An 18,078-nucleotide genomic window follows, 5' to 3' on the forward strand; every position below is an offset into this window, starting at 1 on the left:
GAGCCTCTGTCTGCAAAATGCACCGTCAGAGTGTTCAGCTAAAACCGGAATGCAATCCACACTGCAAGCCTTGAACTTGAGCCTGAAATTTGGATTCGTTGTCCACATGTAGAAGGAAGTTTATTTCAAAGCGGGGGTGGGGGTTTCTTGGAGAGAACTTAAATTCCTCATCGGCATCACGTGGTCAGTCAGCTCGCGTGCTTTCTGGTGAAGTGCTTGGTGAAATGTACAGTGCTGTAGTCAATGACTGTAATGTGAAAGTGTTACATTTACTGCACTATTTCAATGCAATATACGTTTTAAAGATTTATGTAACCTCTGCTATTGTTTGTGTTAGGCTGTCTATTTTTGTTTTGATTTTTACTGATAATATTGGGGTTTTGCTCCTCAGAAACTTTTTTCACAATGGTTCCATATTCATATTGCACCGTTTTCTATAAAACGGTGTTCCACAGGAATACAGATGCTGCATTCTCAGAGAACTACTCATAATGATTGCTGATTGTCTTTCTCCACAACAATCCCCTGCTCTCTCCCCATCCCTTCTGTGTCTTCAAACCCTTATTATATTCAGTACAGCAGCTTCCACAGCCTGATCAGGGAGAGAATACTCCAGGTTCACCAGTCTTTGACCGCAGACATTTATTCTCATCTCAATGCACTTTGGCCTGTCTGTACCTAACACTGTGACCCTGTGTTTTAGACAATCCAGCCAAGGAAATTATCATCCCTGCTTCCAATCTGTCTCACCCATGACAAGCTTGATATAGTTCACCCATTTTCCTAACCCTCATGGAATACAAACCCAGTCCCCCAAACACTTTCACCACAACAAGCCTGTCATTCCAGAGATCAATCTGGTCGTCATTCTCTGTCCTTTATTAGACCAAAACTTTCTACAGTACTGCACAATTAGATTACTTGTTAGATTAGATTACTTACAGTGTGGAAACAGGTCCTTCAGACCAGCAAGTCCACACCAACCCGTCGAAGCGCAACCAACCCATACCCCTACATTTACCTCTTACCTAACACTACGGGCAATTTAGCATGACCCATTCACATGACCTGCACACCTTTGGACTGTGGGAGGAAACCGGAGCACCCGGAGGAAACCCACGCAGACACAGGGAGAACGTGCAAACTCCTCACAGTCAGTCACCTGAGGCGGGAATTGAACCCGGGCCTCTGGCACTGTGAGGCAGCAGTGCTAACCACAATGTTCGAGATGGGGCCACACCAAGGTCATGTACAGCTGCACTAAGACACCCTTATACCTGGACTCAAATCCCCTTGAAATGAAGGTCAGCACACAATTAATTTTAACAATGTTGTGCATTCCCCCAGACAGCTGAGCCTACTCTATCCTGGATGGGAACTTTACAGCAGGCTGTTAAAATGTTGTTGCTGCTGTACAGGATCTTAGTGAGATCACATCGGGAGTAATGTGTGCAGATTTAATCTCCACACTGAGGATAGGATATTGGAATTAACTCAGAGCTTGTTCCCTCAATTTATTTCTGCAACAAAGGTGCTAATCATAGAACCCCTATAGTGTGGAAGCAGGCCATTTGGTCCATCGACTCCATGCTGATCTTCCAAAGGCCAGCCCATACAAACTCCACTCTCCCCAAAATAATCTCTGCCACCTGGCATTTTCTATGACTAATGCATGTAACTGGCATAACTTGGGACTGTGGGAGGGAGCTGGAGTACCCGACAGAAACCCCTGCAGGGATAGGGCGAACGTGCAAACTGCACGCAAACCATGACCCGAGACTGAAATTGAACACTCATCTCTGGTGCTGGGAGGCGGCAGTGCTAACCACTGAGCTACCCAGTGTGGGCAACATAACTTGCCTGCACAATTCTACACTCGAAATGTGGCATAACAGATGTGAGAATCCATAAGTCCCCAAAACTGTCATTGAGCTACAGGAGGAAGACATTGAGATCTTGAATGGCTTGGTCACGAGCAGGTGCAGGACAAGCAAGGCATCGAGACTATAATGTAAGAACACGAAGAGGACATTCATCCCATCGGATAAAGCAACAACAGGGTGAGCCCACTCAGCCACACATGCATCTTCTCCAGCAATTGGAACATATCCATTACAGCTTAATGCCTGTTTCAGAGGAATTGAAACGGACTGTCGAAGTTATGGAAAAGGAAGAACTTAGAAGAAAACAAAACTTCACTAAGGAATGAAAAGAATAAGCAAACGATTGGGACTGAAGGCAAGTTGTTCGAATCTGTTATTCAGGAATTAACAACAGGAGACGTTCAAAGTCAAATCACAATCCATCAATGTCGACATGATGATATTTAGGATAAATCATGTTTGAATGAATTTCCAAACCTTGTATTTTAAATGTGACAAGCAAGTTGAATAAAGTGGATCCTATAGGTGTAGTATATCTGGACTTCAAGAAGGCAATGCATAACGTGCCTGACAAATGATTAATATGCAAGACAAGAGAAAATGGCATTCGGAAAATTTATTTGCTTGGAGAGAAAATCGCCGAACCGATAAAAGTCATGATATGGAAGTACTGACTTTGGACTCATTTGGAAAAGGTAAAAAATCACACAGCACCAGGTTAGAGTGCAACAGGTTTATTTGAAATCAGAAGAGTTCATAGTGCTCTCTTTCCTCAGGTGTTAGGGAGAGAAGAAGACCTTAGGCATAGAATTTATAAGGAAACGATCAAATGGTTGTACAACACATATGCATGAATTGAACACACCTAACTTGGCTTCTAAATCTTTAATCGGTTAGAATGGAGATGCAGGTTTTGATTGATTAATATGAAAATTCCAGAGTTCCTTTCAAGTCCTGCCTGGAGGTACCTTCAGGTACTTTCGATGTAAACGAGGTGAACACTCCAGTCAGACAACATATTTTAGGCATGAGGTCTTGCTTGGAGTCTGTCTGTGTCTTCACCTGGAGTCAGACTGGGTTTATTTCCATGGTAGGAGTTCATAATATATTGCATTGACTGACTGTGTATAAATTGTGTATTGTCTGAGTAAATATAATGTCTCTGAAATTACAAATCTGCAAATGCAAATTCATGACTCCGATTAAATGTGTGTATGTGTGTGCGTGCGCGCGCGCGCGTGTGTGTATTTGAGAATGAAGTGGATTGTCTGTGGAAGGTGGAGAGAGAGTGTGTGTTTGTGACAGAGACAGGGGAAGGATGTGTGTGTTGGAGGGAAAGAGAGGGTGTGCGTGCGTGTGAGAGAAAGGAAAGTGTGTGTGTGCATGTGAAAGAGTTTGAGTGTGCTTGAGTGCGGGGAGCAGAAGGAGAATTTACATGGGTGTATTTAAAGGAGAGAGCGAGATTATGTATGTGTTCTGGTTAAAACACAGACAGATTTGCCAGATCCCTTTTTCCTCACAAACTCAGTCTGTTGTTTCAGAGCTTCCCCTCTCTGCAGCCTCTGCTCCATTTTTTGTTCATATTACAGAGCCAGATGCTGTTACTACAGTCCCCACGCTCCATCCAGAGTTGGGTCACTAAATCCTCAGGTCTCCCTGAATATCTTAGGCAGCTCACAGCTCCACTTCCACCAAACCATCCCTAGCCTCTTCACTAACGTTTTCATGACAGGATTCAGTCAGAAGCCCCTCAGCTACAAGTTAGACGCCTGATCCTTTACAATAACACTCGAGGGCTTTGTCATGTTACAGACCCGACAATCAGCTGAGAGGGACAAACACAGTTTTTCAGTGGACAAGGACAGACTTTCAGTGGACAAGGACAGACCAACTTTCAAAGTCGAATCTCAAAGCTGCTGGAAACCCCTTTCCAATATGGAGGAAGAGCCCCCCTCATACCATTTCATTGATTCTTAGCTTCACAATGCCAGCAATCATCCCACACACCATTAAGTGGCACAAGGTGCCAGCCAGAATGGAGAGCTATGCAAACCATGCTCGTGGACTACTCCATAAACTGGACTATCAGTTCAGCATGGGGATCATTGCAAACCTTTGCAAGTATATTACTACTATACGACTCAGATTTGCTTCGGTGGTTTTGAAGCTGGGAGTGTCAGCACAAAATTACTGGCTTCATTAAGACTGTGTTTCATAACTCAAGGTTCAAATAGCAGCTGGGAGGAGACAGTGAAGTATATTCTGCAGATGTCAATAGTTAAAATTAGGAATGGTCAGGATATGGTGCCAGTAATCAGCTCGTGACCAAAGGGATCACCGCAGTTACGACTGATCTGATTCTGCCTCAGTTATTGTCCAGGTATGCAATGGAGTCAGTGGAAGGAAATGTAGTTTGTATACATCACAGAAGACAGTGACCTCCAAGCTTTCAAAATTTATATAGCAAGGGCAGTGATACAATGAATCCTGGTTCATACCTGAAACTGAGTAGGTCAACTGACAAGGCACAGTGTCAGAACTGAAGAAGGAGAGAAAGAATGAACAAGTCCACTTTTGTTCTTAATGGTTTGGAGAGTGAATACTTACAGAGTAGAGTAAATGAAAAGAACGGTAATGGAGTCTCACGTGGTTAATGTAAATATTACATGGTCATTAAAACTTACCAGGGACACCAACAATAGCCAGGATAGGATAATAAAAGTATTGAATAATGTAAAGTGCATATTCGATCCGCTTTGATAATGTCCGCCAATAATATGTAGAAAGAATCCAAACATAATCAGACAATCTCCTGTCCATTGTTGGAACATACCAGTCGAATGTTCTCGGAATCTGACCTATTTTTGTAGCATTCCAGTATAACGTTTTCAGATTCTGATCCATTTGTTAGAACATTCCAGTCTAATGTTCTCAGTTTCTGATCTCTCCCTCTGTCTGGAGCTTCCGATCCCTGTCAGTACTTTCGGTGATGCTCTCGCCCATACTATGGAATAACATATTGAATGGAGCCCATTTATCATTAATAGATGGAAACCCTCCACTGGGATAATTATAATCCATGGAGACTGACATTAGTCACAGTCATCAAACAAACAGGTTCAGTTAAGCAGTTCCATTCATTTTTTACGTTTCACAATGAAAAGGAACATTTACTGAGTTCCGATGGAATTGATGAGGGTTCCTGAGAGATCAGTGATACACAGTACAGTTTTTTTTTTAATCTGACTGCCCTGTACGTGGGGTTACTGCCGGAACACTGCACAGTTGTATATGTTCAATCCTGTTTATGAAAAGAGACAGGAATAAAAAAAACAGACCATCTGCATTAAATGCTTGATGGGGAAGTTTCAAGATACCTTTGTGTAATGCTGCTCCCAGTTTGGAATGCACTGTTATCAAGTCATTTCATAATCATGAGATATCATTCAGAGCATTCAAACTGCTGCTCAGGAACAGGGAGAAAGAGAATGCAATTACTCAACTGCTCGAGATTGGGACACAGGGACAGGAGGCAGTCATTCAACTGCTCGAGACTGGGACATAGGGCAGGGGACAGTCATTTAACCACTCGAGACTTGGGGACAGTAACAGGAGGCAGTCATTCATCTGTTCGATACTGAGTCGCAGGAAGAGGAGACAGTCATTGAACTGCTCGAGGACGGGGCACAGGAAGAGGAGGCAGTCACTTAACTGCTCGGGACTGGGGCACAGAAACAGGAGGGAGTCATTCAACCGCTCAAGACCAGGACACAAGGACAGGAAGGAGTCAATTAACTGCTCGATTCTGGGATACAGCAGGAGGAGACAGTAATTCACCTGCTCGAGACTCAGACACAGGAACAGGGCTGAAAATGTGTTGCTGGAAAAGCGCAGCAGGTCAGGCAGCATCCAAGGAAGAGGAGAATCGATGTTTCGGGCATAAGCCCTTCTTCAGGACTCCAGTTATCAATGGTATACCAAAAGGATCGGTGTTGGGTCGACTGCTGTTCGTCATATTTTTAAACGTCCTGGATGAGGGCGTAGAAAGGTTGGTTAGTAAATTTGAAAATGTGTTGCTGGAAAAGCGCAGCAGGTCAGGCTGCATCCAAGGAACAGGAGAATCAATTTTTAAGGCATAAGCGCTTCTTCGGCTTATGCCCGAAACGTTGATTCTCCTGTTCCTTGGATGCTGCCTGACCTACTGCGCTATTCCAGCAACACATTTTCAGCTCTGATCTCCAGCATCTGCAGTCCTCACTTTCTCCTCCTAGGTTAGTAAATTTGCAGATGACACTAAGTTCGGTGGAGTTGTTGATAGTGATGAAGGATCTAATGGGTTACAGGGAGACATAGATAAGCTACAGAGATGGGCTGAGAGGTGGCAAATGGAGTTTAATGCAGATAAGTGTGAGGTTTTTCATTTTGGTCAGAGCAACCGGAATGCAAAGTACTGGGCTAATGGTAAGATTCTTGTTAGTGTAGTTGAGCAGAGAGATCTCGGTGTCCAGGTACATAGATCCTTGAATGTTGCCACCCAGTAGACAGGGTTGTTAAGTAGGCATCCTGTGGTTTAGCTTTTATTAATAGAGGGATCGAGTTCTGGAACTATGAGGTTATGCTACAGCTGTACAAAACTCTAATGCAGCCGCACTTGGAGTATTGTGTACAGTTCTGGTCACCACATTAGTAGATGAATGTGGAAGCTTTGGAAAGTGTGGCGATGAGATTTTACTAGGATGTTGCCTGGTATGGAGGGAAGGTCTTACGAGGAAGGGCTGAGGGACTTGAGGCTGTTTTCGTTAGAGAGAAGAAGGTTGAGATGTAACATAATAGAGACAATGCAAGATAATCAGAGGGTTGGATAGTTTGGAGAGGGAGAGCATTTCCAAAGAATGGTGACGGCGAGCACGAGGAGGCATAGCTTCAAACTGAGGTTGATAGATAGAGGGCACATGTCCGTAGTAGTTTATTTACTCAGGGAGTAGTAAGGGTATGGAATGCTTTGCCTGCAACGGGAGTAGATTCGCCAAATTTAAGTACATTTATGTTGTCATAGGACAATCATGTGGCCGTACATGGAATAGTGTAGGTTAGATGGGCTTCAGATTGGTATGACAGGTTGGCGCAACATCGAAGGCCGAAGGGCCTGTACTACGCTGTTCATCATTTTTTTAAACGTCCTGGATGAGGGCGTAGAAGGGTAGGTTAGTAAATTTGAAAATGTGTTGCTGGAAAAGCGCAGCAGGTCAGGCAGCATCTAAGGAACAGGAGAATCGAAGTTTTGGGCATAAGCCCTTCTTCGGCTTATGCCCGAAACGTCGATTCTCCTGTTCCTTGAATGCTGCCTGACCTGCTGCGCTTTTCCAGCGACACATTTTCAGCTTTGATCTCCAGCATCTGCAGTCCTCACTTTCTCCTCCAAACAGGAACAGGGGGCAATCATTCAACTGCTCCAGACAGAGACAAAAGAACAATAGGCAGTCATACAACTGTTCTAGCCTGGGATACAGGAACAGGGAAGCAGTCATTCAACTGCTCGAGACTGGTACACAGGGACAGGAATGAGTCATTCAACTGCTCGACACTGGGATACAGGAGCAGGAGGCAGTTAGTCAACTGCTCGCAGCATGGGCAGAGGAACAGGAGGCAGTCACTCAACTGCTCGAGTCTGGGACACAGGGACAGGAGACAGTCACTCAACTGCTCGAGAGTGAGACACAGGGAAATCTGAAGGAGAATGAGGCATCAGATTTTTTTAACCTAGGAACAGGAGGAGGTGACTCATTCCCCACCAGTATGGGACACACAGAAAAAACGTAAATTGGCGTGTTACTAACAGAAGTATATGAATGTATTGCAAGAGCGAGCCATTCAATCCTGCTCCAACATTCTCTAAGACCATGGCTGATCTGATTGTCATTCCCTCATTACATTTTACAGAGAGTCCCCTCTCTGCAGCCCCTGCTCTATTTGTTGGTCATGTTGCAGTTCCAGATGCTGTAAGTACAGTCACCATGTCTCATCCAGTCACCAAAGCCTCTGGTCTTCTGAATTTCAACTGCAGCTTAAAACACAGCCCACAGGAAACTGTTTCCCGCATTTCTACGAATGTACCAAAACTAGAGTTGAGTCAAATGTCAGTCAAATGAAAGTGAGAAGCCTGGTCTGAATCAATAACAGTTAAGGTGATTTCTCATGTTACTGAGCACATGATCAACAGAGAGTGACAACAAAGGCATTCAGTGGACAGGCAAAGAGCAAGTAAAAAACATGTTCCTCAAAACTGCTAAAACCCCCACTGTTCAACATGGAGGACAGGGCAGGACACCGAGAAGTCAAAGAAAATGCAAACTATGCTTTTGAAACATTGTTTCTAAGCTTCTAAAAGTTGGAAATTGATGCTTACGGGTGACCAAAGTTCGAGGCTATGATAAGATATAGGACAGTGATTCGCATTAAAACTGGATAATTAAAACTGGATGGCGGGGAAACAGTTTGAAAAACAACTAACGAGAGGGATGTCGGAAATAGACAGAGAGAGAGAGACTCAGAGACAATGATATGGAAAATATGTGTTTGCAGAATGCTGAAATGAAGACATTTTGATCGTATGTAGCAACATACGTTAGTATTTCCGGGAATGATGAATTAATGTGATATTAGTGCAAGGTAAGACATAGTCAGAGTCTCGGTGATGCACAGCACGGTAACAGACCGTTATGTCTAACTCGTCCACGCTGATGGGATATCCCAAATTAAACTAATCACATTTGCCAGCATTTGGCAGATATCGTTTTAACACTTCCTCTTCATGTACTCACCCAAATGCCTTTTAAATGTTGTAATTGTACAAGCCTCCAAAACCTCCTCTCGTAGCACATTCCACACATCGACCACCCTCTGTGAGAAAATGTTGCTCCTTAGGTCATTTCTAAACCTTTCCCCTCTCATTGGAAATCCTTGCCCTCGAGTTTTGGGAAAATACCTTTGCTATTCACTCTATAGATGCCCCTCACGCTCTTGGATAAATAAACCCAAACTACTCGTGCTGTCCCAACAGTTCCAATCCTGGCAAAATCCTTGCAAATCTTTCTGACTCCCTTCAATCTTCGCAACATATTTCGAAAAATAAGGAGACCAGAATTGAATGCAGTACTCCAAAACTGGCCGAAGTAATGTGCTGTACAGCAGCAACATGGTCTCCCAGTTCATATAATCAAGGCACTGGCTAATCAAGGCACTGGCTAATCAAGGCACTGGCCAATTAAGGCAAGCATACCAAATTCCTCCTTCACTATCCTATCTACCTGCATCTCCACTTTCAAGAAACTATGAATCTGAACTCCAAGGTCTCCTTGTTCAGCAACAGTCCCCAGGACGTTATCATTAAGTGTATATGCCCTGCCCTGATTTGCATTTCCAAAATGCAGCAACTCACATTTATCTAGGTTAAACACCATCTGCCGCTCCTCAGTCCATCTGCCCATATGTTCAAGATCCCATTGTACTCCGAGGTAAACCTTTATTGTCTACTACATCATCAATTTTGGTGTCATCTGCAAACTTACCAACTATTGCTGCTATGTTCACATCCAAATGATTTATATGAATGGTGAAAAGCAGTGGACCCAGCACTGATTCGTGCAGAAAACCAATGGTCACCACTCTCCTGTGAGAAAAGCAACCCTTCACCACCACGGTCTGTCTCCTACGTTCGAGAAAATTTTGTATCTGCAAGGCTAGTTCTCCCTGTATTCCATATGAACTAAACTTGTTAACCAGTCTACGATATCAGAAGTTGTCAAATGTCTTACTGAAGTCCATATCAACAATGTACACCTCTCTGCTTCAATGGATCCTCTTAGTCACCTCTTCAAAAGAAAACTCAGTCAATTTAGCGATACACGATTTCCATTGATTCAAGCCATGTTGCCTATAATTTATCATGTCCTTGCCTTTCAAAATCCATGCAAACCTTGTGCCTCATACTCCTCAAAAACCACTTGCCCTCCACTGACGTCAGGCTCACCGGCTTTTCCTTACCATGCTTCTTAAATGTTTTTAGTAATTGCACCAATTTAGCAATCCCACTATCTTCCAGACACAGACTTGTGACACTTGACCTTACAAATATCACAGCAAGGGACCTAGCAATCACCTCACTCGCTTGCCACAGATTTCTCAGGTACAACTGATCAGCTCCTGGCGATTTTCCCACCTTTAAAGGGTTTTACGAACTCCACCAGCTCCTCCTCTGCAATACAGGCACTTATCATGATGCCACTGTTCATTTCTGAAGTTCCCTGGCTTCCATATCCTTCTGCATAGTCAATACTGATGTAGAATGCTTGTTTATTGTAGCCTCTATCTCCTTCGGTTTTGCACATTGGCAGCCTTGCTGATCTATCAGTGGCCCAACACTATCCTGAGTTACTCTTTTGTCCTTAATGTATTGGTAGATTCCCACTGGATTCTCCTTAACCGTATTTGCGAGAACTATCTCATGTCTCCTTTATGGCCTCCTGATTTCTCTCTTATGTATACTGCTAATGGCTATAGACTCACGAACCATTGACTTTGATTCAAGAATTGAAAGTCTAATGACGATGATGATTCCATTTTCGATTTTTGGAAACACCCATCTGGTTCGTTGATGCCCTTGAAGGAAGCAAACTGCCCTCCTTATCTGGCCTGGGTTACATATGACTCCAGACTGACAACAACTTATTTGACTCTTAACTGCCCTCTGGGCAAATTGTGATGGGCAATAAATGCAGGCCCAGAAAGTGATAACCTCATCTCGTGAAGGAATTCTGAAAAACATCTCGATTCCTGCTCTCTCTACCTGACAATGCTTCCCTCTTATCTGTGATCAGACAATCAATTTCGCCAGTTCTCCAGCATTCCTTACACCTACCAGCCTTATCCTAAACCCGAACAGTGATATGATGTTTCTGTGCCCTTGACATATCATTTTTGAAGGGTTCCCTCTGCTCAGCTGGCCCTTATCTGCGAAATCTGTTCCAATCCAGTTTGGAAGTTCTTACTAATATCATCAAAACTGGCCTTCCTCCAATTTAGAACATTCTTATCCCAGAGCGTGTCACACAACCAGACCCACAGAGCATGATCTGAGCTCATCATCCAGCTGGGTGCAGTATATGCCGTCTGAAGAAATGTCCAACAATACAGGATAAGCATAAATAACCTTCTCCGATCTGTCAGGCTAAGTGTCACCTTATTCTCTCTGCTCCCTCACTCTCACTGTATATCTGTTGCAGCACCGACCCAGAACAAAGATCATGCTCCACCACTCTCACTGCAGCATGCAGCAAGCAGTAAATTCCCTTTCTTTCTCTCCCTCTGTCTCTCTCTCTCTCTCTCTCTCTCTGCTATGCCCTCCCACACACTAATAACACTGCATGGACTGATTCCCTCCGGACACCTTACCATTCCTCCCCCACTTACATTAGCACGAACAGCAGGGCCACCCCCTCCCACTCTCACTCCCTTCCTCCCTTTCTCCCATTTCAGGAGCAACAGCCTGGAATTGGACAGAAATGACCTAGCCGGGTTGTTGAGTGTCTGACATCCGTTCCCTCACCGCGCTACCACCGCCACGTGGGGAAGATCCTGCTACAAGCCGGAGAGGACAGGGAGACCTCATGTGGAGATTCTGAAATATTCACGTCCTACCAACCGACGACGTAGCAATGTTCAGTGAAGGGCAATCTCATTAAAATCCCACTGTCATTTCCATTTCCCCAGCACAACTTAGAAGCCATGGTCGTGATGCTACGTCCCTGTGTGTTGAGCTGGTACAAATAGAATCCCCACGATCTCGATAGGCAGGTGGGTGGGCTCAGAATATGTCGTCACCACAACCTCCCAGGAAGGGACCACGCAGGCTCCCTCCTACACATCCTCCTACAAACAGCTAAGATACTGAAACGAACCTGTTATATTTACTGCACTCCACACATGTCCTGACATCTTCAATAATCTTTGTTCATATACATCCAGCACCCTCTGCACCTGCACCTCCTTCACAATGGTACAACCTGTTTTATATTATCTTACACTGTCCTTCCAATCAAAGTGAATCACCTCACACTGCTCTGCATTGATACGTATCTGCCATACACATGAACAATACGCCAACACATAACATTCCTTTTGGAGTTTCACACCGTCCTCAACAAACTTTACAATTCTTCGAGGTTTGGTATTAGCAAACATTGAATTTGCCCGACAGACACACTCCACCCAAAATACTGACAACACCAGACAGAGTGAGTGAAATATTGACAAGGTTATCATGGAGCGAGAGAAATGCTGACACACTCTCCATGTCTGTATTACTGTCATTGTATAGTGAGTGCCTCTACATGTCTGTTTTCATGAGCGCATGTGCCTGTATGGGGTGGATATGGCAGTCTCTGTGGTGTTTAAAGTGATGTAATATTCCTTGACATGAGTTCTGAGTAAGGGCCACTCGATCCAAATTGTCAACTCTCATTTCCCCAAAGATGCTTCCAGAGTCGCTGAGCTTTCTGTTGTTGTCAATCTCTGTTGCACCCCATCACCATCATCCATCCCCCACGCCACTGTAATCGTGGTGCTAAACTGTGCAAACCATCAGGGATTCCATCTGGGAGCGAGAGAGGGAGGGTAGCAAATCTGAAATTTGACTCCACCAAACAAACACACACACAGACAACACACAGAAACCACAGACAACACACACACACACACACACACGCACACACACACACACACACACACACACGCACACACAGACTTGGCGTTGAGACGATTTTCATTGTACTGATGCCCTCAGAGTGAACATATTCATGTGGAGAAATGTCTGCGCTCCTTCTGAAATGTGGAAATGGTTTGTCCCTAGGTCGCATTTCTAACACATAGTGTACATATTAAAGCATATTTCCCTTACAATTATATCCAGACAACTCCGAGTGAGCCACTTTGCAAGGCAATGAGATTAATTTTAATGTACTTCCTGTAACTTGCAAGATTTAATGTCTCACTCTTGGAAGTAACCTTACATTAGAGAAAGGATTGAAAAGACCTAAACCAGACCAGCAGAGTATGGCATTGTTTTACTTTAAACAAAAGATATAAAGGGAGAGTGGTTTTGACCCCGTTTCAGTGATACCCACCATAAAAACAAGAGTTCCCATTGCACAGAGATGAAGAGACAGAGATCCACACACTAATGCAGGAACACACGTAACAAGCACAGAGAGATAGACATGCACAGAAAGGTACACGGAGACATATATGGACACACAGTAATAGACACACACGAACAGAAAAATGTATTTACTTACTTGGACATATAAACACACATAAACACATCGAGTTATAAAGGATATTTGCATACAGACCTATCAGTCCATACAGTCCATGCTGACCATAATCCCAATCTAAACCAGGCCCACCTGCCTGCGCGTGGCCAAGATTTGTCCAAACGTTCTCTTATTATTGTACTTAATCAAATGCAATTTATATGCTATAACTTAATCAATAATCCATCACTTCCTCGGAATTTTATTCCCTACACGAACCACGTGCTGTGAAAAAAAAAATCATCTCAGGGTACTAACCAGGTGGACGCAAGAACTCTGTGGGAAGTGAAGGAAATGATTGCTGGGTCCCTTGATAAAAGTTTTTATCATCAATAGCCATAGGTGAGATGCTAAAGGTTTATATCGTTAATAGCCACAGGTGAGTTTGAATAAAGTTGTGCTATTAAACAAATTGGGAAGGAAAAACCAGGGAACTGTACATTGGTGAGCCTGGCATCAGCAGTGGGCACGTTGTTGGAGGGAATCATGCGGTACAGGATTTACAAGTATTTGGAAAGTCAAGGACTGATTAGGGATAGGCAAAAGTGAGGACGGTAGATGCTGGAGATCAAAGTATCGATAAGAGTGGTGCTGGAAAAGCAGGGCAAGTCAGGCAGCATCTGATGAGCAGGAAAGTCGATGTTCTGGGCACAAGCCCGTTATCAGGCCATTCAAATTGGGTTGTGCATGGATAATCTTGTCTCACTAATTTGATTGTTGTTTATTGAGAAGTAACGGAGAGAATTGATGACGGCAGAATGCTGGATGTAATCTATATGGACTTCAGTTAAGCATGCGACAAGGTTCCCCATGAGAGACTGTTTAGCAGGATTAGATCACACAGAATATAGGGAGAATTAGCCCAGTTGGACATAGAACTGGCTCAAAGGTAAAGGACAGGGTGTGGTGATGGAGGGTTGTTTATCAGACTAGTGACTTGTGACCAGTAGAGTGCCGCCAGGATCGGTGCCGGGTCCACGACCTTGCATCAGTTACATAAGTGATCTGGATATGAACATAGGAGGAACAGTTCGCAAATTCGCAGATGACATCAAAATTGGAGGTACAGTGGCCAGCAAAAAGCTTACCTCAGATTACGAAGGGATCTTGTTCAGATGGGCCAAGGACCGAGAAGTGGCAAACCGAGTTTAATTTCGATAAATGTGAAATGCTGCATATGGAAAGACAAATCAGGACAGGACTTATACACTTAATGTTAAAGTCCTGGGGAGTGCTGCTGAACAAAGTCACCTCACAGTTCAGGTTTAACGTTCCTTGAAAGTGGAATTGTAGGTAGGTAGTATTTGATATTCTATTGATCAGTGCATTGTATATATTAGTTAGGAGACTGGATTGCATCTGAACAGTACATTGGGGAAGCCACTTTTGTAAAACTGTGTGAAATTCTGTCCTCCCTGCAGTAAAAAGGATGTTGTGAAACTTGAAAGGGTTTAGAAAGGGATATGGGCAAATTTGACAAGATTATGTTAAGCTATCTGGTCCACATGTATGAGTTGGACCAGAGGGTCTGTTTCCGTGCAGTACATCTCTATGTCCCTATAAGGAAGGCCAGCAAGCGAAAAACCTTCATAACCACCCTGTCTACACATGATGCAAACTTCAAAGAATTATGCCTGAAACCCTAGGTCGCTCTGTTCTGCAACACTGCCAATTGCTCAACATTAATTGTTTATGTGTTTCCTTTGTTTGTTTCACCGAAGTACAATCCTTTGCATTTATCAACATTAAACTCCGTCAGGAATTCTTTAGCCCAGTGAGTGATAATACTGGGGAAGAAAGGCCTTGTATCATTTAATTGATTTAGGAAGAGGGCAGTCACACGTTAGGAAATCACACGTTAGAGGTGTTTCAGGCCAGAAAGTATGCTCTTTCTTTGTCTCTGGTGTTCAGTATTGATATCTATTCGAGATCTTTCATTGTGCAGAGTGTGTCTGCAGGATTTCATTCCATCATATTGCAGTCTAGAGGTAATAGCCATTTAAACTGGAAATAATCGCCAAGTATTTAAAGATATTCATAGTTTATCTCAAAGGCAGAACACATAAACTCGACATCCTACATTTGAGGCAAGTACCTTATATTTTTTAAACAACGTTATTGTTTTAACTGTGTAATTCAGTAATGTTAACCAGATTTCAATGAATCCATACCAAAATGAAAGCTGTCATTTAAAACTAAAAATTTGGTCATGGTTTCGGTCTTGTGTAGTCGGTTGTATCCCTGCCTCTGAAGCAGAGCTCTGGATTCTGTTGCAATTGCTGAACTTGTCTGGTAGTGTCCCTAGCTGGAGACAAGATGGTTTGGACTCATGTGCAGATATGTCTCACAGCAGGTCAGAACAGGCTGATGAGCAAACACACCAGAGAATGACGTTGCAACTTTAGGGGCGATTGTGGAGTGGTGGTAGTGTCTCTACCTCTGGCCCCAAATGCCTCGGTTCAAATCGTACTAGAGGTGTTTTATAATATATCTGAACATGTTGAATAAAACGATTTTAAAATTGTGATTAGATCGAGATGGAAGAGGTGTCAGTATTGTATTTCTCAATTTAAGCCCCGGCTGACTGAAAGCATAGACCCTGGTGGGAGTCACATTTGCACCTTCTAGAGATTTATAAATTCATGAAGGACATGGATAGGGTGAGTAGTCACGATCTTTTCCCCACGATTGGAAGTCCAAACATAGAAGGCATAGATTTAATGTCAGAGCGGAAACATTTTCACGGGACCTCGGGGCAGCTTTTTAATTCAGAATGGGGAGCGTGTACCTAATAAACTGCCAGAGGCAGTGGTGGAGGTTGGTATAATTACAACATTTGAAAGGCACCAAGAAGGGTATATTAATAGGAAGGATTTAAAGGAATATGTGCCAATTGCAGGCAAGCAGATTAGATTTCCTGCTGTGTAGAAACACGCCCTTTGACCCAACAAGTCCACACGAACCTGCTGATGAGTTAGCCCACAGAACCATTTACGCCTAACTAATGCACCTGACACTATGTGCAATATAGCATAGCCAATTCGCCTAACCTGCACATCTTTGCACTGTGGGAGGAAACCCACTCAAACATATTAAGAATGTGCAAACTCCACACAGTCAGTCATCTGAGCCAGGAATGAAACCCAGGACCCTAGTACAGTGAGGCAGTAGTGCTAACCACTGAGCCACGGCACCGCCCCAAATAGGGCATGACTGATTTAGGAAATCAGGTTGGCATGGATGAGTTTGTCAAAACTGTTTGCTTCCGTGTTGTACAAGGCTAAGTTTCGTGCAGCAATTTGATCGAGGTCCCTGAGAAATCTTCACTGTCCACGATGTAGCCAATTTTGGTTTCATTCATAATCTTTGTATTTACGCCTTCTATAATTTTTACCTGAATCATTTGTATAAATGACAAACAAAACTGGACTGACCACAATTCCCTGTGGAACACCACTGTGCACAGCGTCATGAAGCTGGTCCCTTTTACCTAAAAGCATTCTTTTCTCAAAGATGCTGTGTCCTTAACTTTTTACAGAGAGCTCATAAATAGCTCCAAGGTGACTGTTTTGGTACAGAGAATAAATGGTATTGTTATTAAAGGTATAATGAAACGGGAGTGGTCATCTCTCTAGTTGAGCAGTTCAGTCTCGAGCCAGTTTGGAGTTCAGCTGTGCGGACAGGCTCTCTCTCTCTCTCTCTCGTTCTGCCCTTATAACTTCAATCTGTAAGAATTTGTTCAAGTTTACTGTTTTTAAAGGGGTGGGTTGCTTTTTGGGACTGTTGTGTATTTTCAGGTCAGCAAATTAAGTCTAGTTTGAATAGCTTGCAGACTGTCAGGGTTCTTCATTCTGTTCTTTGTGTTTCATTGTGTAATTTTGTGATTTTATTTTGTCTATTTCAAAACCTGATAGTCAACCTAACGAGGATACTCTGGGAATTTTCACTGTGCACTTACTGAAAGTAATTCCAAAGTTATGGTCTGCGCCGGCTGCTTAAGATTGTTTTGAATGGTGTGGCCTAGTCCATAACAACAGGCCTCCAGTCTGAAAAACAATCCTCCTCAGTAATGTTTTCTCCTGCTATTAGGTAAACACACACACGTACACTGACACACACACAGATACACACACAGATACAGAGAGAGAGACACACACACGCACAGACACACACACGGATGCACACACATAGAGAGATGCACACACAAACAGACATGTACAGACACACACACGCTCAGATACACGCACAGAGACGCACATATACACACAGACACACATACACAGATACACACTCACAAAGACACGCACACGGAGAAGCACAGACTCATGCACACGCAAAGACACACACGGAGAGACAACACATGCACACAGACACACACCGAGACATAAATAGACACACACACAAAAATACACACACACGCTAATACACACACACACGCACACACAGGCACATTAACGTCTTTAAGACATAACTCGATAAGTTACGATTAAACATGGGACCAAGGCTTGTGGTGAGAAGGAAGGAGAACAGCTTGAAAAACATGTCAGCCATGATCAATAGCACAGTAGATAGGATGGGCCAAATGGCCTTTATCTACTCTATTTTTGTACACTGTAATATACATGCATTTGTCTGTGTTTGTGCGTGTATTTGTATGCGCATGTGTCTGTGTGTGTCTGTTTGTGTGTGTCTTTTTTGTGTCTGTGTTTTTGTGTGTTTGAGTATGTCTGCGTGTGCATGCCTCTGTGTGTGTGTGTTTGAATGTGGCTGTGTGTGTATATCTATGTAAGTGTGTTTGAGAGTGTCTGTGTTTACATGTCTGTGTA

Source organism: Chiloscyllium punctatum, chromosome 4 (assembly GCF_047496795.1).
Source record: "Chiloscyllium punctatum isolate Juve2018m chromosome 4, sChiPun1.3, whole genome shotgun sequence".
Classification (NCBI taxonomy): Eukaryota; Metazoa; Chordata; class Chondrichthyes; order Orectolobiformes; family Hemiscylliidae; genus Chiloscyllium; species Chiloscyllium punctatum.